This window comes from Bos mutus, chromosome 7, assembly GCF_027580195.1.
Source record: "Bos mutus isolate GX-2022 chromosome 7, NWIPB_WYAK_1.1, whole genome shotgun sequence".
Classification (NCBI taxonomy): Eukaryota; Metazoa; Chordata; class Mammalia; order Artiodactyla; family Bovidae; genus Bos; species Bos mutus.
Genome location: NC_091623.1, coordinates 35,726,793 through 35,751,658, shown reverse-complemented (window position 1 = coordinate 35,751,658; position 24,866 = coordinate 35,726,793). Strand labels below are relative to the sequence as shown.

Here is a 24,866-nt window from a genome sequence, read left to right as displayed (position 1 = left end):
TCGCTTTTAAATATTTTGAGGACCCACCATGTTGCTTTCCATACTGGCAGCATCTTCCAATATCCTCCCAACAGCACATGCGAGTTCTAATTTCCCCAGATCCATACTGACCCTTGCTGTTTTCTGGAGTTTGTTGTTAACATTTTTGGTTTTTGCATAGTAACTGTCCTAATGGGGGAAGGATGCCATCTCACCGTGGGTTTGATGTGCAGTCAATGATTCATGATGTTGAACATCTTTCCATGTACTTGTTAGCTACTTTTATATCTTCTTCAATAACGTGTCTATTCAAATGTATTGCCTATTTTTAGCTAGCTTGTTTTGTTGTCATTGCTGAATTTTAGGAATTGTTTATATAGTCTTTTTCAGATATGCAATTTGGAAGTATTTTCTCCCTTTCCCTAGATTGTCTTTTCACTCTGTTGACTGTATCCTTGAAGCATTGAAATTTTAAATTTTCATATGGTCCAACTTCATCTATTTAACTGAGTCATAAGAATTTTGAATTATTGGAGTTGTTATAGAAGTACTAGTCTTATTCTTGCTACCAGTGTAAGAACAAAAACTAATTCCGGGGGAGTAATTGTGTTATAAATATAGCAGCTAATTTGAAGATATATGTGTCTAGAATATGAGCTTGAAGAAATCTAGACCATTGTAAAATATAGATCATTAGCTAATCAAGTAAATTGTTGAATAGTAGGAAGATGAGACTATTTTAATCAATATTGGGTATTTGCTTCTACAAATTTGCATATTGATCTTACAATATCACCATGTCTGTTTATTTAGTTTGCTACTTTAGTATTTATTTGACATGTTTTGGTTTGTAAATTGGATTTGATTTTTTTCCATCACCGGGCAGCATGACATCAGCTTATTCAAATTTTCTTCTTCAGTCTAGACTAAACCTAAATTTACACATTTATTCATTCAGGTTCATCACCTGACTATTAGGAAATTTGGCTAACTTTGACTAAAAATGTACTGCTAAAAACTGGCTTACTTAATGCTACATGATATAATGGCCTTTAAAATATTTTGTTCACCAAATAGTTAAATGAATTATAATTGCTTAAAGAACACTGGTACCTTGTCTTTGTCAGAGTTAATAGTCAACAGAGAGATTCTTGGGTTAAATGAAGACTAATGTTCAAATAAATGAAGTGTAATTGGCAACAATTTTTCATTCTGCTAATTCTTTCCATAGCAATTTCAGATTCTGAAATGTGACAATTTAGACTTAGAGTGTTCAAGATTTTCTGTTAATACCTGTGGCAATCACTAGTCTGACTTGTAACGACATTCCACAGACCTTTTACTATGAGCTGTAAATCATTGAATAGGTCTCATTTACTGAAATAACCCTTTTTTGTGTGATACTTTCATTTTGTTCTTTTAACCATAATACAATGAAATTCTGTACTAAACTGCCTAAATGATATTTTACTAGTCCAATAACATTTTAATTATTTTATAAATTCACACAAGACAAATGTTAAAATGTTGGAGATTCAAAGCAAAATATCACAAAGTATTGTAATTTGCTATTAAGAAGAGAGAAAAAGATTGAAGACAGGACAATTAGTTTGATTTAGTATTTTCTCTCATTAGACTGGTACTAACACTAAATAAACTCCTGGTGGAGTGTTATTGTTTAGGATATAATTAATAACAAATAGTCTTGCTCTCTATATCAATAAATCATGTTAAGTGGCATAGCTTTGGGAGATGTAAAACATACAACTCTTAAAAACAAACATAGTTTTAATGAAATGTACTAAAAAGGGCAATCAAATATTTCTATCTTATGTAACCCAACCCTACCTAGGTGTAAAAGATCTGAGCATAATAGATGAAAACAAGTGGTAAACCTTCAGATTAAAATTTCTTAAGAGGACAAAATAGCATATTTTAAAAGAAATTAAACACACACACATATATCATATATGTATGTATAAATATATATCACACACATATTATATATCATATATGTATGTATATATAATCACCAAAAAGTTGAGAAGAATTAAATGTCTGTTGTTTATCCAGGCCCTCTGAGAGTACACACTGAGATGAGAATAAATGCTCAAGAAATTTGTTAGAAATGCTTCTAAGGGGAAATGGAAGTAGCCACCAGAGGAGAGCTATCAGATGCAAGCATGAGCTACAGTGAAGGAGAGAGAAGAGAGAAAGGAAGGTTATGGGGAAGTATTGTAGACTGGCTCAAATCTGAGGAATGCACAGCAAAACTGTGAGGAAGAACTCAAACCACAGACACACAGCCGTGGCTCCACATGCCCCCGAGGAGTGGGCCTGCCACACGCCGTCACTAGCTGGGTGCAGTCCTAGGAAGCACTGTCGTGGTGGACATATAGCAACAAGTTTCAGGGTGCAGCAGGGGGATCTGCGGTCAGTTACACTTACTTGTAGGAAATCTGAAATACATCTTCATAGAAAACATGATGGAGGAGCCTGATGGGCTACAGTCCAAGAGGTCGCAAAGAGTCAGACACAACTGAGCGACTTCACTTTCAAAAAAGTGTATTGATTAAATGATTGACCTGTAACCCATGTAATTTTTTAATTGGGTAAATCTGCATGTATTACATACATAAATCTGTATGTATTATGGGTTAAATCAATATATTTTTAGTGAGAGAAACAGATTTCAAGTAAGAGTTTAGAATGATATCCTATTGGTACAAAAATGACTCATCTTCAAATATATCTCTGCATATACTCGTATATGCAGAAATGGTTTCTGAAAGGTCAAATATAAAGTCAATGACATTGGTATTGCTAGGCAAATGGGAGCTGAGGTATTGGAGCTTCTACATACTTGTGGGAATGCATGTTTTTAATCTAATCTGACTGCTCTCATCTTTAAAGAATGCTTACTAGAGAATGGCAAACCACTTCAGTATTCTTGCCTTGAAAACCACATGAACAGTATGAAAAGTCAAGATAGGACGCTGAAAGATGAACTCCCCAGGTCAGCGTGTGCCCAGTATGCTACTGGAGATCAGTGGAGAAATGACTCCAGAAAGAATGAAGAGAGAGAGCCAAAGCAAGAACAATACCCAGCTGTGGATGTGACTGGTGATGAAAGTGAAATCCAATGCTGTAACGAACAATACTGCATAGGAACCTGGAATGTTAGGTCCATGAATCAAGGCAAATTGGAAGTGGTCGAACAGGAGATGGCAAAGCTATGGTTTTTCCAGTAGTCATGTATGGATGTGAGAGTTGGACTATAAAGAAAACTGAGCACAGAAGAATTGATGCTTTTGAACTGTGGTGCTGGAGAAGGGTCTTGAGTCCCTTGGACTGCAAGGAGATCCAACCCGTCCATCCTAAAGGAAATCAGTCCTGAATATTCATTGGAAGGACTGATGTTGAAGCCGAAACCCCAACACTTTGGCCACCTGATGCAAAGAACTGACTCACTGGAAAAGACCCTGATACTGGAAAAATTGAGCACCAGAGAAGGAGATGACAGAGGTTGAGATGTTTGGATGTCATCAGAGACTCAATGGATGTGAGTTTGAGCAAGCTCCGGGAGTTGGTGATGAACAGGGTGGTATGGCATGCTGTAGTTCATGGTGTCGCAGAGAGTCAGGCACAACTGAATAGCTGAAATGAACTGAACTGAACTACTAGACTTAATGCAGCAAATAATATAATTGACTTTATTCCTTTGATGTTTCCTACTATGTATTATGTGTTTATATTTGTTATTTTATAATTTCTGCTTTTTTCCCCTAGTTTGAATAAAATATCATTTTGATATCTTAATTTTAAGCTTACTTGGGTAACATTTTATTTATGGTTTTACTAATTATTGTCTCCCTTTCTTCAGGACTCATGAGACAACCTTTTCAAAATTATATGATAGAAAATGTTTTTTCTCAGTCAAGTTGCTCTCGTCTATGGCTGAGTTTTCTTTTTAACTCTTTTAAATATGAGATATTTGAATACTTAATGTCCCAGTGGTATTCTTTTCCCCTACTTGAAATGAAACTCTGGGAGTTCTATTCCTTTTCTCTCCCTTCGTATGTACAATTTCTCATTTTCTCTAATTAAATAAGTGTTTTACTTCAAAAATATTTTTAAACATTTCCTTATATCAGTACTCTTCTATTTCATTACTCTTCTATTTCAAGAATTGTTTTGAAGCATTTATGCAATACATTCTCATGCCATCTCATTATCTAAAAGTATATACCATTGCATGGTATTATCAATTTTAAGACACAACATTGTTTTAACTACATTATTTTTTTCTCTAAAAAGGAATGAAATCCTTCTCATAAAATTATAGCAGAGTGCTCCCATTCCCTAGATTTGTTTTAATTTTGTAAAAGCCAAAATAACATTTATAAAGCTATTTAATTAAGAATATTTCTAATATATCACTCAATATATCAAAAAGTTATAGGCATGATTTATAATTTAATTTATATATATAAGTATTTATAATTACTGAAAATTCTTCATTTTCTAAGTCACCTGCTATTAATGCCTTCAAATCAGAGTCATGAATTGTTTAAGTTTTCCCACAAGATGTCATCATCCTCTGTGGGATTGAGTGTTGGTAACGCAGACATCTCAAAAGAGGTGTCTATGCTTGTATTCCGTGGGATGGAAGTTTCCTGTCAGATCAAAAGTCTTCTGCTCTTCAGTCTCTTCACATTTCTCTAGCTGCAGATGTGGAAAGGATTCAGACAGACTCTTTGATTCCACACCAGCTGAAAGTGTTCAGAAACCTCCGTGCACAATTATTTCACTCTTCTCTAAGGGAGTCTACAAATCTCAGTGGGCCAGATCTGACCTCGGATCCACTTTGTTCTGGTTCTCAACACAGGACTGTCAGCACTGGGATCACGTGCTCACATCTAACAGAGGAAGCTAATACCCCCCCAGCTTTCCAGCAGAGTCTGAGCTCTCCCTTGCCTGTTGGACCCGGATGCTAATTGGCAACTAAGGAACTACATCCTAGGACTTGGAAGCAAAAACGAACAGGGATGCATCAAGTCTGTCATTTTCCTGGAGCCCTCTGTATATTTACATATTTATATTTTACATATGCTTTAGCTTATATATCCTTTCATTTGTTTTTATTATGTCCTTTTTGTGTTGGTTTTAATCTCTTATTCTCTTTCCAAGAAGTTTTTCTTCATGTCATTAAGAACACTTTTTACATTTTTATGAAATATAAAGATCCTGTTAAATCCCACTCATTTACTGAACTTCAGTATGTCCTATAAATATTATAGAGATTCTCTTGATATGTGTCATTGTCAATGAGCTATTGTGTGTCCTGAGTGTGATGGGTCAGTCTTCTCCCCAACATAGCGTTGAAGGGAGGAAGCAGAGCTCTGAACAGAACCCACCCAAATCCCACCACCTCCCCTGCCATCCTTGCTCTTGCCATCAAGGATTCAGAAATCCTTTGGAATAAGCATGTTTCTGTAATACTACATATTTTATGTTTTTATCACCTAAAAATCCCCTGAGAAAACATAAGCTCCTCTCCCTCTGTCCCCTCCTTGTTTTTCCCAGTCAAGAGACTCCAAGTCATTCAACCATGATTGTCAGGCACACAATTGATATTAAGTTTAGAAAAAACACTTTAACTTTTGCAAATAATGGCAACGCTTTCAGCCTATTTGGCAAGACAACAATTGAGCCTATTATCTAAAGCATACCTGCTATATGACTCACTTCTTTGAAATAAAATTCCCAGTTTCAACTCACTGATATTTTTCATTGTAGAACATATTTCTACATAATTCGTTCTCTCCTTGCAAACTGTGCTATTCTTGTTCCTGTTTACAAAAGCCAGAGTGACTTTAAAGTTTTATTAGTTTGTTTGTTTTGTTTTATTTAAATCCCTAACGTTGGTCTCCAGAGTTTTATTTTTTTTCTTTCTTTTTTTAGATTTCCTGATTTCTTCATTTATCAAGAGGATATTTTTAATCATTTTGTAGATTAATATTCATATTTGCTCCATGATCACTTCTGAATTTTAAGCTATAGAGATCTTGAGGTTTTAATCTATTAACTCTATATATCTGTGAAGAAAATCACCTTCGCTTTTCTTTTTACAATGTGCCGTTTCTTTCCTCTTTTCTCTTTGTTGCGTTATACAGTAAACACACAAGTAAAGCCAAGCCCTCTGAAATAAGAATACCACCAGAAAGTAAGGTCTTAAAATACAAAGTTAAATAAACTATAACTTATTCCCCTAGAATAAGTCTATCCATAAGGACAGGAACTAAGTAAACACATTATAAAACTATGTGATGTCCTTTAAATGGTACACTTAGCGAAACTACAGAGATGACCAAAAAAGATGTGATGAGACCCTGGAGTGAATGGGGGAACTGTCATAGGGAAGGAGGTACCCAGAGTTTGGGATTGACATGTACATGCTGCTGTATTTAAAATAAATAACCAACAAGGACCTACTGTCTAGCACAGGACACTCTGCTCAATATTCTATAATAACCTGAATGGGAAAATACTTTGAAAAGGAAGAAATAAATGTATATGTATAATTGAATCTGTTTGCTGTATACACGAAAGTAACGCAACACTGCTAATCTACTACCCTCAATAAAAAATGAAAATATGTAAAAAAGGAATAAATAGAATAGAGTGTGATATAGATATAGCCAAAAAATGGAAGTAACTTTAAAAGTCTAATGGATATTAACTATAAAAGGAGAGGAGGAAAATGATGAGCAAAAAATCAGAATGTTTATTCGTGAGGAACTTTCATTCACTAGTCTCTGAAGAAAAAAACATTAGAAGGATATAAAGAAAAACATAATAAATGCTAAGTGGGAAGACATTTACCTTTCCCATTGATGTTACTATTTTTTCAAAAATGTTTTCTACACATTTCGCAGAATTATTTTCAGAATCGATTTATGAACGTAATGAGGGAACTGCTCTCAGAACTCGGTCCACTTGGCTTTTTACCTCTAAAAGTATTACATAAGTCAATATATTTATTCACTAAACATTTTTCTAAATAAGATACGTCTATTTAAAGAATTCATATCTGAAAGCTAAAAATGTTTCACCATGTAAAACAAGCCAAAATTTTAGCGAGTTCTAAAGAAAATCTCCAATGAGGAGTTTTAAAATGGGTAGGACAAGATTATCAAGATTGGAATCACGTCAGATTGGCAAGATCTTCCGTGCGTTTGGAAAATTTTGCCGTTTTCCAAAATTATACACTCCATACATAAACTAGCATCTCAGTTCATTATTTTAGAACTTCTTTGTCATCACACTGGAAACAGAGTTTAATTAAAGAATTATAGATACGTGTGAATTTTCCCAAAAGATCTAGGGTGCTTAAATTCCAGTAGATCAGAGAATCTTTAGTACCTTTTTTCAAATGTCAGTTTTCTAAATTTTCTCTGTTTACTCTTCTTTGAATTGTAGCCATTTGCATATTCTTTAATGCTATCCTAGAAATATTTTTTATTTATTGAGTAATAATAATTGTGAATGCCTTAAATTGTAAGAGCACACTAGAGTTGAGATCTTTGCATCTCACAGACATGGATTGCCTGAGTTCTTGCCCCAGACAAACCGTCATTCTGTTGGTAGCTTACTATCTGAGTCTTTTGATTAAAGTAACAGCCATACTCTAAATCGCACTCTGTAAAAAAGTACATGTTTATCAATGATCTAGATTACTTACAACGACACAGATTATTATTTGATGCCTCTAATAAAATTAACGTATTTACTATAGTATCATCTACAATATTGTACCATTTATTGATTATGTAGCAAAGATGTTGCTAATTCATTTACAATTGAAGCAGTTTGAATCCTATATCTGCTGTAACTCTCTGCTGGGTATATGGTGATAGAGGGGTTTAAAAAAGCAAGAAGAATCTATCCTAATACCCCTGGATTTTGAAATCTTCAGCAATATCCCTGTTGCCGGCACTCACGTCTGTCTGTGATCAGAAGGTCTAGTTTTCCCTCTTCAGGTTTCTGCCTCACACTACCATTTTCTGCAAATGTAGGGCAGGAATATCTGAAAAACTACTCTATATGTAGTTTTTCGTAACTGCATGGAGACTATATTGGAGAATAAAAGTTGAAATAAATCCCCTTAGCCCCATTTTATATGCATTCTCACATGAAGGTTCACACAGGCTTTATTTTCCCCAATTTAGCTAACTTTGATCTTTGATATCCTATGAAAGTTTGACAACTCTCTGGCTATATTACCAAAAGTTCCCAGATGTTCTCTATATAAAATTGATTTCCACCAAGAGTACCCCGTCTGGACTTGAATTTCTTACGCTCATTACTCCAAATGAGAATCTGAATTCTTCTCTATTTTGGATTAAAAAAAAAAGTCCCTTTCAACTAGTTTGATGTTGACAACCTTAGTGCTAATCACTCCTTTACTTTCCTAACTCCATCGTCCCTCTGCTGAGTAGGAAGAGGGTGGGGTGTGAGCAATGGTGAGGTTGTAGTTCTTCCCCAGATTGTTTAGGAGGTTATCTCTTTTCAGCATCTTAGTATGCCCTGTACTCTAGTGTAGTATAACAGTAAAGAATGAAATCATTCTGCAATGTAGTTTTATTATTGTTTTATTTTTTAATTCCACTTATCAGGAAAAATGTAATATCTGAAGAACAAAAAAAGATTTTGTTTGCTTTTTCACTTCATAATCATTATTGGTATAATTTTAAAGGTTATTTTCCATTTATTGGTTATTACAAAATGTTAGCTGTGTACATATGCCCTTGAGCCTAAGTTACAGCCAATTGTTTTTACCTGCCATTCTCCCAACTCTAGAATTCCCCACCAGCTGGTAACTGTTAGTTTGTTCTCCTTGTCTATGAGTTTCCCTTTTTTGTTGATGTTATGTTCACCAGTTTGTTATATATTTTAGATTCCACATGTATGTGATATCATACAATATTTATCTTTGTCTGGCTTACTTCAGTTAGCACAAGGCCTTCCAAGGTCATTTGTATTGTTGCAAATGACAAAATTTCATTCTTTCTATGGCTGAATAGTAATCCATTGTATTCCATTGCTACCTCCCCTTTATCCTTTCATCTACTGATGAATTCTTAGGTTGCTTCCGTATTTTGGCAATTGTAAATAATGCTGCTTTTAAACATTGGGGTATGTTTTTTTGAGTCACTACTTTTGTTCTCCTTTTTTTTTTTTTTTTGGATATACACCCAGGGATGGTAGTTGCTGGGTTATCTGATAGTTCTACTGATATATTCAGTTTTTTGAGAAGCCTCCATACAATTTTTCACAATGGCTGCACCAATTTACATTCCCACCAATATGTATAAGGGTTCCCTTTTCTCCACATCCTCACCAATGTTTTTATTTGTGTTCTTTTTGATGATAGCCATTCTGACAGTTGTGAGGTGACATGTCATTGGTTTTGATTTGCATTTCCCTGATAATCAGCAATGTTGACCTTCTTTTCATATGCCTGGTGGTCATCTATCTGCATTTCTTCTTTGAAAACCTGCCTTAGTCTTGGAGTGTGTGAGATTTTGTGTGTGCTCCTTAAAAGAGGCATCTCTGTTTCCTACATCACTGTGGCTCTCAGAAGTCAAGCAGTGTTGGGGTTCTTCTTCCTGATGCCAGATCCCTGGGCTAGGGAGCCCAGTGTGGGATTTGCACTCCCTCACTCCTTCAGGAGAAACTCTGAATTGCAATTATCCTCTCATTTGTGGGTCACCTACTTAAGGTGTGGGTATTTTTTTTAACACAATGCCATTTTTTAACATTTTATTGTATATTGAAGTAATATAGTTGATTAACAATATTGTATTAGTTTCACGTGTACAGCAAAGTGGTTCAGTTTTAAAAATACATATTTCCCCTTCAAATTATTTCCCATGTAGGTTGTTACATAATACTGAGCAGAGTTCCCTGTGCTATACGTAGGTCTTTGTTGAACGTTTTGCTGTGTCTTTGGTTTCTGTTTTAGCAGTAACCTCAGTAACTACACTTAAATGTGTTGCTGGGTATTACAGTTCAGGGTTTCCTCGGATCTACAGTTGGTGTTTCCTAGCTCTGAGAGTTGCTTTTATTAGTGCTTTATAATCTTTTCTCTCAGACCTCATTCTCAAGTGGGTTTTGACTCTTCAAAGAACCTTTCCTTAATTCTACTACAGCAGGGTTTTAGTTTGCTTTTATGCGACATATAAAGTTATTAATAGATACTGTGAGGAACTAGCATTAACAGTATGGTCAATTGGTTTGCAGTTCTCACACTTTTGGGTGGGTTAGTTAATTATTCTTTGTTGTACAAAAGTTGTCGTAAAACAGAATAGTACTTATAGAGTGTGTGTTTCTTTGTCTAATTCAGTCTAATCTGTATATGGAATTTGTTTGAAGGTATTTTCATACTTTCTATGATTAATTTTGAAGGCCTCCAAATTTCTGCTGTCAGATTCCTTAAACTTTGCCATTTTAAACACATTTTTGGAGCTACAAAATTAACCTTAGGCCTTCACTTTTCTTTCAGTATATACCAAATTATTGATAGCCTCACTTTTACCTTATTGATAAGTCTTTGCAAATCTATAATTTAGGGAAACTGTGTATCTCTCTGCCTCTCCTTTGCTCAAGGAGCAGAAAAGTCCCGAGTAGCATAAATATTTACTCAATTGAATAAGTGTTCATTTTCATCAGTACTTTTCCTATTTAATCAATATAACCATTAGTGTTCTATGCTCTTGTTTTAAACCCCATATTAATTAAAAAAAGGGGAGAAATACTGTACATTTTCCTTATAAAGATGTATATCAATTGTGATGTGAAAGCAAGTCATTGCGGAACATACTCTTAAGATAAATAGCACCATAGTGTTGATTTAATATGAGAAAGCGACACATACAGCAGGCAAGATTTCGTAACTTAAAAAGAAATAAAGTGATACTTTTTCTCATTTTAAAATAATTAACAAAAATATCAAATATTGAAATAATAATTAGGGGTAAATTAGATACACATACATTATTTGTAGAATTCAAGAAGAAAACAAAATGGATTTGAGTAAAATATTAATTGTTTTTTCTTGTGACAACAATTAAATTTGAAAAGTCACCATAAAAAAACAATATTGCCTTCGAAAAACAGATTTGTACAAAAGAAAAAAATTACTCAGAATATATAAAACAGAAGATAATTTTATTTCTAAAGCTTGAGATAGAATGACTAAAGGAAAGGAAAGTGAAGTTACTCAGTCGTGTCTGACTCTTTGCAACCCCATGGACTGCAGCCTACCAGGCTGCTCTGTCGATGGGATTTTCTGAGCAATAGTACTGGAGTGGATTGTCATTTCCTTCTCCAGGGGATCTTCCCAACCGAGGGATCAAACCCAGGTCTCCCATATTGTAGACAGATGCTTTACCATCTGAGCCACCAGGAAAGTCAGAATGACTAAAGGAGAATTTATTATATAGTTATATAACACAGGGAGCTCAGTTCACTACTCTTTGATATCTAGATGGCTTGGATGGGGTAAATGGTAAGGAGGAGGTTCAAGAGGGAGGGGACATATATATCCATGTGGCTGATTCACATTGTATGGCAGAAGCCAACACAATATTGTAAAGCAATTACTCTTTAATTAAAAATAAATTTTAAAAGAGTAAAAAGGACGATCAGCATTATTTGCATGTTTTTTTAAATTATATACTTGTTGAAAGCTGAAATAAATACTTTAATCGGTTTCTAGAATTTGAATTATTTTTCATTGTTATTTAATTCTTGACATTTTCTGTATTCTTAAATAACAAAAGTAAAGCAAAATTAGCATAAATATATTTAAAATCCATGTTCCTTTTTATAACTGAAGTATAACTGATTCACAAAGTTGTGCCAATCTCTGCTATACAACAAATTTTCACTAAAATTAAATTTGAATATGCCACCGAGATAAACATTAAATGCAAAAGTACAGATACATAAAGTTGAAATCTGAAAATACAAAAATATCTACTGACATGAATTGGGTTTTAAATGGAAGAACAGAAGCACATAGTGCGAGGAGGTTACACGATAAAAGTTTGCTAAAGGAAGCAAGATACTTAAGGTAGTTTTTTAGAAACAAATTAACTCAAAAGAAATTATTAATAATTTAAATAAAATGATAATTAATGGAAATAAAACAAAACCTCAGTGTATTCCTATTCAGTGCATGGGAGAAATGTGTATGTTTGCATGTGTGGTTATAACTCTGAAACTTAACCCTACTCTTTTACAAATCACCAGTTTCTTTCCTTGTTGCTGTAAGGTATTACTGAATTTTTAGTAAAATGTCTGAAATTTTGAATAGCTATTGGTAAAGTTACCTTTGTAGACAATTTTGTTTTTATTTTTTTAATTGGGGGTATACTTGCTTTCAAAGAATAGCAAGAGGAGATAAGAAAGCCTTCCTCAGTGATCAATGCAAAGAAATAGAGGAAAACAACAGAATGGGAAAGACTAGAAATTTCCTCAAGAAAATTAGAGATACCAAGGGAATATTTCATGCAAAGATGGGCTTGATAAAGGACAGAAATGGTATGGACCTAACAGAAGCAGAAGATATTAAGAAGAGATGGCAAGAATACACAGAAGAACTGTACAAAAAAGATCTTCATGACCCAGATAATCACGATGGTGTGATCACTCACCTAGAGCCAGACATCCTGGAATGTGAAGTCAAGTGGGCCTTAGAAAGCATCACTACGAACAAAGCTAGTGGAGGTGATGGAATTCCAGTTAAGCTATTCCAAATCCTGAAAGATGATGCTGTGGAAGTGCTGCACTCAATATGCCAGCAAATGTGGAAAACTCAGCAGTGGCCACAGGACTGGAAAAGGTCAGTTTTCATTCTGATCCCAAAGAAAGGCAATGCCAAAGAATGCTCAAACCACCACACAATTGCACTCATCTCACACGCTAGTAAAGTAATGTTCAAAATTCTCCAAGCCAGGCTTCAGCAATACGTGAACTGTGAACTTCCTGATGTTCAAGCTGGTTTTAGAAAAGGCAGAGGAACCAGAGATCAAATTGCCAACATCTGCTGGATCATAGAAAAAGCAAGAGAGTTCCAGAAAAACATCTATTTCTGCTTTATTGACTATGCCAAAGCCTTTGACTGTGTGGATCACAACAAACTGTGGGAAATTCTGAAAGAGATGGGAATACCAGACCACCTGAACTGCCTCTTGAGAAACCTATATGCAGGTCAGGAAGTAACAGTTAGAACTGGGCATGAAACAGCAGACTGGTTCCAAATAGGAAAAGGAGTACATCAAGGCTGTATATTGTCACCCTGCTTATTTAACTTCTATGCAGAGTACATCATGAGAAACACTGGGCTGGAAGAAGCACAAGCTGGCATAAAGATTGCCGGGAGAAATATCAATAACTTCAGGTACGCAGATGACACCACCCTTATGGGAGAAAGTGAAGAGGAACTCAAAAGCCTCTTGATGAAAGTGAAAGTGGAGAGTGAAAAAGTTGGCTTAAAGCTCAACATTCAGAAAACGAAGATCATGGCGTCTGGTCCCATTACTTCATTGGAAATAGATGGGGAAACAGTGGAAACAGTGTCAGACTTTATTTTTCTGGGCTCCAAAATCACTGCAGATGGTGACTGCAGCCATGAAATTAAAAGACTCCTTGGAAGAAAAGTTATGACCAACCTAGATAGCATGTTGAAAAGGACAGATATTACTTTGCTAACAAAGGTCCGGCTAGTCAAGGCTATGGTTTTTCCTGTGGTCATGTATGGATGTGAGAGTTGGACTATGAAGAAAGCTGAGCACTGAAGAGTTGATGCTTTTGAACTGTGGTGTTGGAGAAGACTCTTGAGAGTCCCTTGGACTGCAAGGAGATCCAACCAGTCTATTCTGAAGGAAATCAGCCCTGGGATTTCTTTGGAAGGAATGAGGCTAAAGCTGAAACTCCAGTACTTTGGCTGCCTCATGCAAAGAGTTGACTCATTGGAAAAGACTCTGATGCTGGGAGGGATTGGGGGCAGGAGGAGAAGAGGACAACAGAGGATGAGATTGGCTGGATGGCATCACTGACTCAAAGGACGTGAGTCTGAGTGAACTCAGGAGTTGGTGATGGACAGCGAGGCCTGGCGTGCTGCAGTTCATGGGGTCGCAAAGAGTCGGACACAACTGAGTGACTGAACTGAACTGAACTTATACTTGCTTTGCAACACTGTGCTAGTTTCTGCTGTACACCAGAGGAATCCGCCGTATGTACACACACATCTCCTCCCTTCCGGATTTCCCTCCCATTTAGGTCACCACACAGCACTGAGTAAAGTTCTCCACACCAATCAGCAGGCTCTCACTCATTATGCATTCCATGCATAGCTGTGTAGACATGTCAATCCCAATTTCCCAGTTCACCCAATCCCCCTTTCTGCTCGTGGTGTCCATATATTTGTTCTCCATATTTGTGATTTTATTTCTGCTCTGTATATAAGTTGTATGTTCCACTACTTTGGATTCCACAAATACATTTGAATACATATTTGTAATTCTATTTCTGGCTTTCTTCACTCTTTATCACAATCTCTAGGTCCATTCACATTTCTACATATGACCCAGTTTCACCCTTCTTAATGGCTGAGAAACATTCCATTGTGCATATGTATAGCATCTTCTTTGTCTATTCATTCTGTCAATGGACATATATTTTTGTGTGTGGTGTCAGAGAGTGTTATAATATCATTCTTTTACATGCAGCTGCAGTTTTCCTGGCACCACTTATTGAAAAGACTGTCTTTTCTCATATATATTCTGATCTTGCTGGATGAAGCCCAAGTTGGAATCAAGGTTGCCGGAAGAAATATCAATAACCTCAGATATGCAGATGACACCACCCTTATGGCAGAAAGTGAAGAAGAACTAAAGAACATCTTGATGAAAATGAAAGAGGACAGTGAAAAAGCTGGCTTAAAGCTCAACTTTCAGGAAACTAAAATCATGGCATCCACTTCCATCACTTCATGGGAAATAGATGGGGAAACAGTGGAAACAGTGTCAGACTTTATTTTTGGGGGCTCCAAAATCACTGCAGATGGTGATTGCAGCCATGAAATTAAAAGATGCTTACTCCTTGGAAGAAAAGTTATGACCAACTTAGACAGTGTATTATAAAGCAGAGACATTATTTGTCAACAAAGGTATGTCTAGTCAAGGCTATAGTTTTGCAGTAGTCATGCATGGATGTGAGAGTTGGACTATAAAGAAAGCTGAGTGCCAAAGAATTGATGCTTTTGAACTGTGGTTGTTGGGGAAGACTCTTGAGAGTCGCTTGGACTACAAGGAGATCCAACCAGTCCATCCTAAAGAAAATCAGTCCTGAATATTCATTGTAAGGACTGATGCTGAAGGTGAAACTCCAACACTTTGTCCACCTGATGCGAAGAACTGACTCATTTGAAAAAGCACTGATGCTGGAAAGATTGAAGGTGGAAGAATGAGGTGGTTGGATGGCATCCCCAACTCAATGGACATGAGTTTGGGTAAACTCCAGGAGTTGGTGACGGACAGGGAGGCCTGGCGTGCCTCAGTTCATGGAGTCGCAAAGAGTCGCACATGACTGAGCAACTGAATTGAAAGGATTCTTATCTTCTTTGTTATAGATTATGTGATCATAGGTGTGTGGATTTTCTTTGGGTTTACTATATTGTTCCATTTATCTATATTCCCCTCCCTTTTTTTTTCACCAGTACGATACTATCTTGATTATTGTAGCTTTATAGTATAGCCTGAAATCAGGGAGCCTCATTCCTCCAGCTCCATTTTTTCTTTCTCAAGATTGCTTTGACTATTTGGAGCCTTTTGTGTTTCCATACAAATTGTAAATTTATTTTGTTTAAATTCTGTGAAAGATGCCATTAGTAATTTGATAGGAATTGCATTGAACCTGTAGATTGCTTTGGATAATATAGTCATTTTGACAATATTGATTCTTCCAATCCAAGAATATGGCATATCTCTCCATCTGTTTGTGCTGTCTTTTATTTCTTTCATCAGTATCTTATAGTTTTCTGAACACAGAAATATAATACCTCCTTAGGTAGGTTTCGGAGTAGGCAATGGCATCCCACTCCAGTACTCTTGCCTGGAAAATCCCATGGATGGAGGAGCCTGGTAGGCTGTAGTCCATGGGGTCACTAAGAGTCGGACATGACTAAGTGACTTCACTTTCACTTTTTGCTTTCATGCATTGGAGAAGGAAATGGTAACCCACTCCAGTGTTCTTGCCTGGAGAATCCCAGGGACAGGAGAGCCTGGTGGGCTTCCGTCTATGGGGTTGCACAGAGTCAGACACGACTGAAGCGACTTAGCAGCAGCAGCAGCAGCAGCAGCAGGTAGGTTTATTCCTAGGTATTTTATTATTTATGTTGCAATGGTAAATGGAAATATTTCCTTAATTTTTCTTTCTGATCTTGTGCTGTTAGTGTATACAAATGCAAAAGACTTCTGCTCATTAATTTTGTATCCTTCAAGTATACTAACTTCATTGATTAACTCTAGTAGTTTTCTGGTAGCATCTTTACAATTTTCTATGTACAGTAGCCTGTCATACGCAAATAGTGACAGTTTTACTTCTTCTTTTTTGTCTTTATATCCATTAGCATGATTGAGTTCCAGTTGCAATATTGCATTTGTATGTGGAAAAGGCTGAATAAGTGCACCACATTAAAGATTTTCTCTGCTATCCACAAGTAGGGCATTCTTCGTCCAACCTTTCATAAACTGAAATGGCATAACGTGAAGAAGCAGTTACCTGAGGACACATTCTTGCTAATGGATGCACAAAATCCAGGTAAAGCACAGATCCTCAGAGACACACTTCAAAGCTACCACAACTCAAAGCTGAGACGCTTAATGTAATTCCCAGGAAAAGCTTGGTCTTGTATTCTCAGTGCTCAGGATGTGTGCTTTGTCTTTAATAGCACACTACAAAACAAACATTTAATGCTTTCTGCCATTTTTGTAAAAGTGAAACTCCTCTTTTTTTTTAATTAATAAAAATAGGTACTACTGAGGATCTTTCATAAAAGCTAAGTGGCATAAAGTGAACTTTTTCAAAAAGCAAGTGATACTTGTTTACTTAAGTCCATAAAAATATACCCACCTTTTGTAGAACTAGACATGTTATGTTATGTTATGTTAGGGGAAAAAAAAAATCAGTGAAATTATCAGCATCCTATATAGACAGAAACCAGGAGTGAGTTTCAGCAAATGGTAGTCAACTTCATGTATTAAGCCGACTTATAAGCCTGATATTCAATGACTCATTAAAAAAGAAATAAGTTGTCCTGGAAGAACTGTGCTCATGTCTTTATATGTTTCTAATTCATGAATGATGTTAACATGAAAATTTAATTTATTCTTCTTGAGTTAATTGGGAAATAGAATGTGGAGGCAGGATAGCAGCTGGAATTTTTAACAATTTTAAAACAATGACACAGGGACAAATCTAACTTCTGATAAATATGATAATCAGAATGAAAATGTAAATAAATAAAAATTTTATGAAATGATTAAATAGATCTAGATCTTTGCAATTTTTGAACATGAGGCTAATGACAGAGTCTTCTAATTTGGTTTAATTTTAGATAAGTCTACAAAATTAGGTCAAAATGGAATCATATTTTGCCAATGATATAACTTACTTAGATTAAAAAGCTAATGATTCAGCTTTGCAAATACACATTTTGTCAAATGAGTAATAGTTTGTTTTCAGAGTCATAAGGAAAATTAACTTTAGTATGTCTATAAGGTAAGTAAAAGTAAAATAAAAACACGAAAGAAACACCTAAAGGAGCCTATAGATGGTGACCCCACAAATGCTAACAAAGAACACAATATGTAAATTACATGAATCTATTTGCCTTGATTTGTTCTAAATACAACCTTAGGCTCTACACTTAAAATTAACCCCTTCTATATACCTTCAAGCAGGATTTAATTTCCATCCTTATGTGCTACCTGTGGAAGAATGTTGCTTTAGCACAGTTCATATGCCTGGTTGGAAGTTGCAGTACCTTCTCTTAGTTTGGAATAAATTTTTCCATTTGATTTTGGTTTTAAAATATAATTGAAATAAATTATGTAATTATATTTTATCAAGACAAGTATTCTTTACTGTTATAATAGAAAAGTAAGCATAACATGAGCTGAGTGTTTTAAACATATGTTTCACTATATTCAAATATAATCTCTAAGATTTCCCATTTTACACATGGGAAAACAGAAACATTTCTCAGTGATTTGTGTAAGGTCATACAGTAAACAGCTGATGGTGTACTAGTTAAAAATTTCCCTTCTGGAAGTTTAAAATCATATTCCTTTGTAAAGAAAGCAAAGGACACAGAAGACATGAGTAAATATTAGCAATTATAATTGTGAGTTGTTAAGCTCTTATAAGATGGGAAGAGGAATTTGAAACATGGTTTAAATATATTTAGTGTCTAATATGAATGACATATAAGTAATAGAAGCACTGTAGGAGTAACTCTACAATAAGCATAGAGTTTTAGAAATCAGACTAAAGAAATATTGTAAGTTGCATGCACTTTCTGTCAAAAAGGAAATACAGAGAAAATACTTCAAAGGACTAAAAGAAATAGAATACTATAAAATTGTTATACAGATAATCTTTTCTAAAAGTATTTTTTAAGAACAAATTTATGCTATATAGATAATTACTTCTTAAAATTTCAGCTAAATAAATTTTGTGTCTAACTTGTTAGTTAATAACGTAGAACTTTCTCACAATACTTAATAATAACAATTTTAAATAGTAATACAATTTTAAAATAATAAAGCAATAATAAAAGTAACAGTTTTTTTCTATAATGTAACATATTACAAAGAAAACTGCTTAGAATGAAATGATATGGAACTATTTCATTTTAGTAATTACCAGGAGGGGAAAAGAAGGTACAGAAAAGTGATTCATAGTATGGAACAAACATTTCTGTGCAAAGAAAATCAAAGTTTTCTGAATCTTAAATACTAATTTATGTTTTTTTTTTATGCCATCGAAAATGCAGTCATTTTGCCTAATGATTGAGCCATTCAGCCTTCTTAATTTCTAAGAATGAGAAAAACTATATTTTGCTATACCAATTCTTAATAAGACTTTAAAAATCTTAATATAGCTTCATAAGCAGTACTCATCAGTAACTACTTTTCCATAGGATGTTCACACCTCATTTTCAAGTATGAAGACTAAAAGAGGATTTTTATTCTATGGTAGGTATATTAACGGACTTCCCTGGTGTCTCAGATGGTAAAGCGTCTGTCCACAATGCGGGAGACCCGGGTTCAATCCCTGGGTCAGGAAGATCCTCTGGAGAAGGAAATGGCAATCCACTCCAGTACTATTGCCTGGAAAATCCCATGGACAGAGGAGCCTGGTAGGCTACAGTCCATGGGGTCCCAAGGAGTCGGACACAAATGAGTGACTTCACTTCACTCACTTCAGGTATATTAATAGATGACACATTGAAAGTGCTTGCTGGTAATGAGCTTGATTGTTTCCTAAGACAATTTATACCTCCTTAGATTTTATATTATCAGAAAATTGCCCATTTTGTCATACTGAAAGATTATTTCCTAAGAATGATATATATTACATTCTAGTGAATCCTATGTGTCGCCTGAAAATACTGTGTCCAAAATTCTTTTTTTCACACTAATTTTTTAAAGCAAAATGCAACACTCTTTGCTCAGTACATGACAAAATTCTAATTGCCAGGACCAAAGGTTAAACTCATAACAGCACACAAGTTATTAAGAGATTAAATATTTTTATTAGTGTATACTGAAACTAAAATAAATAAATAAGTAGATTGTTCTAGTGATGAAGATAACTTCAAACTGAGTTGTTTGTTTGTTTGTTTGTTTTTCAACTGCTTAATTCTAAAGTTGAGTTCAGTTCCGTCACTCAGTTGTGTCCAACTGTTTGCAACCTCATGGACTGCAACACGCCAGGTCTCCCTGTCCATTACCGTCTCCCGGAGCTTGTTCAAACTCATGTCCATCGAGTCAGCGATGCCATCCAACCATCTCATCCTCTGTCTTCCCCTTCTCCTCTCACCTACAATCTTTCCCAGCATCAGGGTCTTTTCCAGTGAGTCAGTTATTCCCATCAGGTGGCCAAAGTATTGGAGTTTCAGCTTCAACATCAGTCCTTCCAATGAACACCCAAGACTGATCTCCTTTAGGATGGACTGGTTGGATCTCCTTGCAGTCCAAGGGACTCTCAAGGGTCTTCTCCAACACCATAGTTCAAAAGCATCAATTCTTTGGTGCTCAGCTTTCTTTATTGTCCAACTCTCACATCCATATATGACTATTGGAAAAACCATATCTTTGACTAGACAGATCTTTGTTGACAAAGTGATGTTTCTGCTTTTTAATACACTGTCTAGCTTTGCCAGAGTTTTTCTTCCAACAAGCAAGCATCTTTTAATTTCATGACTGCAGTCACCATCTGCAGTGATTTTGGAGCTCCCAAATATAAAGACCCTCTAAAGGTTTCCATTGTTTCCCCATCTATTTCCCATGAAGTGATGGGACCAGATGCCATGATCTTCGTTTTCTGAATGTTAAGCTTTAAGCCAGCTTTTTCACACTCCTCTTTCACTTTCATCAAGAGGTTCTTTAGTTCTTCTTCACTTTCTGACATAAGGATGATGTCATCTGCGTATCTGAGGTTATTGATATTTCCCTGTCAATCTTGACTCCGGCTTGTGCTTCATTCAGCCTGGCATTTCACATGATGTACCCTACATATAAGCTAAATAATCAGGTTGGCAATATGCAGCCTTGACATACTCCTTTCCCAGTTTGGAACCAGTCTGTTGTTCTATGTCTGGTTCTAACTGCTGCTTCTTGATATCTGCACAAATTTTTCAGGAGGCAGGTAAGATGGTCTGGGATTCCTATCTCTTGAAGAATTTTCCACAGTTTGCTGTGATTCACACAGTCAAAGTCTTTAGTGTATTTAATGAAGCAGAAGTAGATTTTTTTTTCTAGAATTCACTTTCTTTTTCTATGATTCAACAGATATTGTCAATTTTATCTCTGTTTTCTCTAAATCCAGCTTGAACATCTGGAAGTTCTCGGTTCACGTACTGTTGAAGCCTAATTTGGAGAATTTTCAGCATTGATTTCCCAGCATGTGAAATGAACCTATTTGTAAAAGTGGATTTAATGATGTTTTTAAAAAATGTGTTTTAAATAACAATAAAAAATAAATAATTTTCCTTGATAATTTATAAACTTTTCCACAGGACTTTTATTTACTCCTTTAACAGATAGCTTTTGTTCAGTTTTTAAATCATGTCTGACTTTTTTCTACCCCATGAACTGCAGCATTCCAGACTTCCCTGTCCTTCACTATCTTCCAGAGTCTGCTCAAACTCAAGTCCATTGAGTCAGTGATGCCATCTAAACTTCTCATACTCTGTCATGCCCTTCTTCTGCCTTCAGTCTTTCTCAACATCAGGGTCTTTTCCAGTGAGTCAATTATTCACATAGGTGGCCGAAGTATTGGAGATTCAGCTTTAGCATCAGTCTTTCCAGTGAATATTCTGGGCTGAGAGTATACAATGTTGATGTACTTCTTTCCCAATTTTGAACCAGTCTCTTGTTCCATGTTCTGCTCTAACTATTGCTTCTTGATCTGTATTTTTAATTTTATTTTATTTTTAAACTTTACAATATTGTATTAGTTTTGCCAAATATGGAAATGAATCCGCCACAGGTATACCCGCATTCCCCATCCTGAACCCTCCTCCCTCCTCCCTCCCCTACCCTCCCTCTGGGTCATCCCAGTGCACCAGCCCCAAGCATCCAGTACCGTGCATCGAACCTGGACTGGTGACTCATTTCATACATGATATTATACATGTTTCAATGCTATTCTCCCAAATCTTCCCACCCTCTCCCTCTCCCACAGAGTCCATAAGACTGATCTATACATCGGTGTCTCTTTTGCAGTCTCGTACACAGGGTTATTGTTAGCATCTTTCTAAATTCCATATATATGCGTTAGTATACTGTATTGATCTGTATACAGGTTTCACAGGAGGCAGGTAAGGTGGTCTGATATTTCCATCTCTTAAATAATTTTCCATCACAAGCATGGAAATTGAAACTGTAATCAAAAATCTTCCAGCAAACAAAAGCCCTGGTCCAGACGGCTTCACAGCTGAATTCTACCAAAAATTTAGAGAAGAGCTAACACCTATCCTGCTCAAACTCTTCCAGAAAATTGCAGAGGAAGGTAAACTTCCAAACTCATTCTATGAGGCCACCATCACCCTAATACCAAAACCTGACAAAAATCCCACAAAAAAAGAAAACTACAGGCCAATATCACTGATGAACATAGATGCTAAAATCCTTAACAAAATTCTAGCAATCAGAATCCAACAACACATTAAAACGATCATACACTACGACCAAGTGGGCTTTATCCCAGGGATACAAGGATTCTTCAATATCCACAAATCAATCAATGTAATACACCACATTAACAAATTGAAAAATAAAAACCATATGATTATCTCAATAGATGCAGAGAGAGCCTTTGACAAAATTCAACACCCATTTATGATAAAAACTCTCCAGAAAGCAGGAATAGAAGGAACATACCTCAACATAATAAAAGCTATATATGACAAACCCACAGCAAACATTATCCTCAATGGTGAAATTTTGAAAGCATTTCCTCTAAAGTCAGGAACAAGACAAGGGTGCCCACTTTCACCATTACTATTCAACATAGTTTTGGAAGTTTTGGCCACAGCAATCAGAGCAGAAAAAGAAATAAAAGGAATCCAAATGGGAAAAGAAGTAAAACTCTCACTATTTGCAGATGACATGATCCTCTACAGAGAAAACCCTAAAGACTCCACCAGAAAATTACTAGAACTAATCAATGACTATAGTAAAGTTGCAGGATATAAAATCAACACACAGAAATCCCTTGCATTCCTATACACTAATAATGAGAAAACAGAAAGAGAAATTAAGGAAACAATTCCATTCACCATTGCAACGGAAAGAATAAAATACTTGGGAATATATCTACCTAAAGAAACTAAAGACCTATATATAGAAAACTATAAAACACTGGTGAAAGAAATCAAAGAGGACACTAATAGATGGAGAAATATACCATGTTCATGGATTGGAAGAATCAATATAGTGAAAAAATGAGTATACTACCCAAAGCAATTTATAGATTCAATGCAATCCCTATCAAGCTACCAACAGTATTCTTCACAGAGCTAGAACAAATAATTTCACAATTTGTATGGAAATACAAAAAACCTCGAATAGCCAAAGCGATCTTGAGAAAGAAGAATGGAACTGGAGGAATCAACCTACCTGACTTCAGGCTCTACTACAAAGCCACAGTTATCAAGACAGTATGGTACTGGCACAAAGACAGAAATATTGATCAATGGAACAAAATAGAAAGCCCAGAGATAAATCCACGCACATATGGACACCTTATCTTTGACAAAGGAGGCAAGAATATACAATGGGAGGGAGGAGGGAGGAGGGTTCAGGATGGGGAACACATGTATACCTGTGGTGGATTCATTTTGTTTTTTGGCAAAACTAATACAATTATGTAAAGTTTAAAAATAAAATAAAATTAAAAAAAAAATAAAGACAATCTCTTTAACAAGTGGTGCTGGGAAATCTGGTCAACCACTTGTAAAAGAATGAAACTAGAACACTTTCTAACACCATACACAAAAATAAACTCAAAATGGATTAAAGATCTAAATGTAAGACCAGAAACTATAAAACTCCTAGAGGAGAACATAGGCAAAACACTCTCTGACATACATCACAGAAGGATCCTCTATGACCCACCTCCCAGAATATTGGAAATAAAAGCAAAATAAACAAATGGGACCTAATTAACCTTAAAAGCTTCTGCACATCAAAGGAAACTATTAGCAAGGTGAAAAGACAGCCTTCAGAATGGGAGAAAATAATAGCAAATGAAGCAACTGACAAACAACTAATCTCAAAATATACAAGCAACTCCTACAGCTCAACTCCAGAAAAATAAATGACCCAATCAAAAAATGGGCCAAAGAACTAAATAGACATTTCTCCAAAGAAGACATACAGAAGGCTAACAAACACATGAAAAGATGCTCAACATCACTCATTATCAGAGAAATGCAAATCAAAACCACAATGAGGTACCATTTCACACCAGTCAGAATGGCTGCGATCCAAAAGTCTACAAGCAATAAATGCTGGAGAGGGTGTGGAGAAAAGGGAACCCTCTTACACTGTTGGTGGGAGTGCAAACTAGTACAGCCACTATGGAGAACAGTGTGGAGATTCCTTGAAAAACTGGAAATAGAACTGCCTTATGATCCAGCAATCCCACTGCTGGACATACACACTGAGGAAACCAGAAGGGAAAGAGACATGTGTACCCCAATGTTCATCGCAGCACTGTTTATAATAGCCAGGACATGGAAGCAACCTAGATGTCCATCAGCAGATGAATGGATAAGAAAGCAGTGGTACATATACACAATAGAGTATTACTCAGCCATTAAAAAGAATACATTTGAATCAGTTCTGATGAGGTGGATGAAACTGGAGCCTATTATACAGAGTGAAGTAAGCCAGAAAGAAAAACACCAATACAGTATACTAATGCATATATATGGAATTTAGAAAGATGGTAACAATAACCCTGTGTACGAGACAGCAAAAGAGACACTGATGTATAGAACAGTCTTATGGACTCTGTGGGAGAGG

At 35.7% G+C, this 24,866-nt stretch overlaps 1 long non-coding RNA gene across 1 annotated transcript; it reads left to right on the top strand.

The window, feature by feature from the left end:
• Positions 1-16,737: 16,737 nt before the first annotated feature.
• LOC138988617 (uncharacterized) lies at positions 16,738-21,299 on the top strand. Its single transcript, XR_011464889.1, has 3 exons — positions 16,738-16,869; positions 19,253-19,307; positions 21,163-21,299. It is a non-coding gene; the product is annotated as an uncharacterized lncRNA (long non-coding RNA).
• The last annotated feature ends 3,567 nt before the right edge of the window (positions 21,300-24,866 follow it).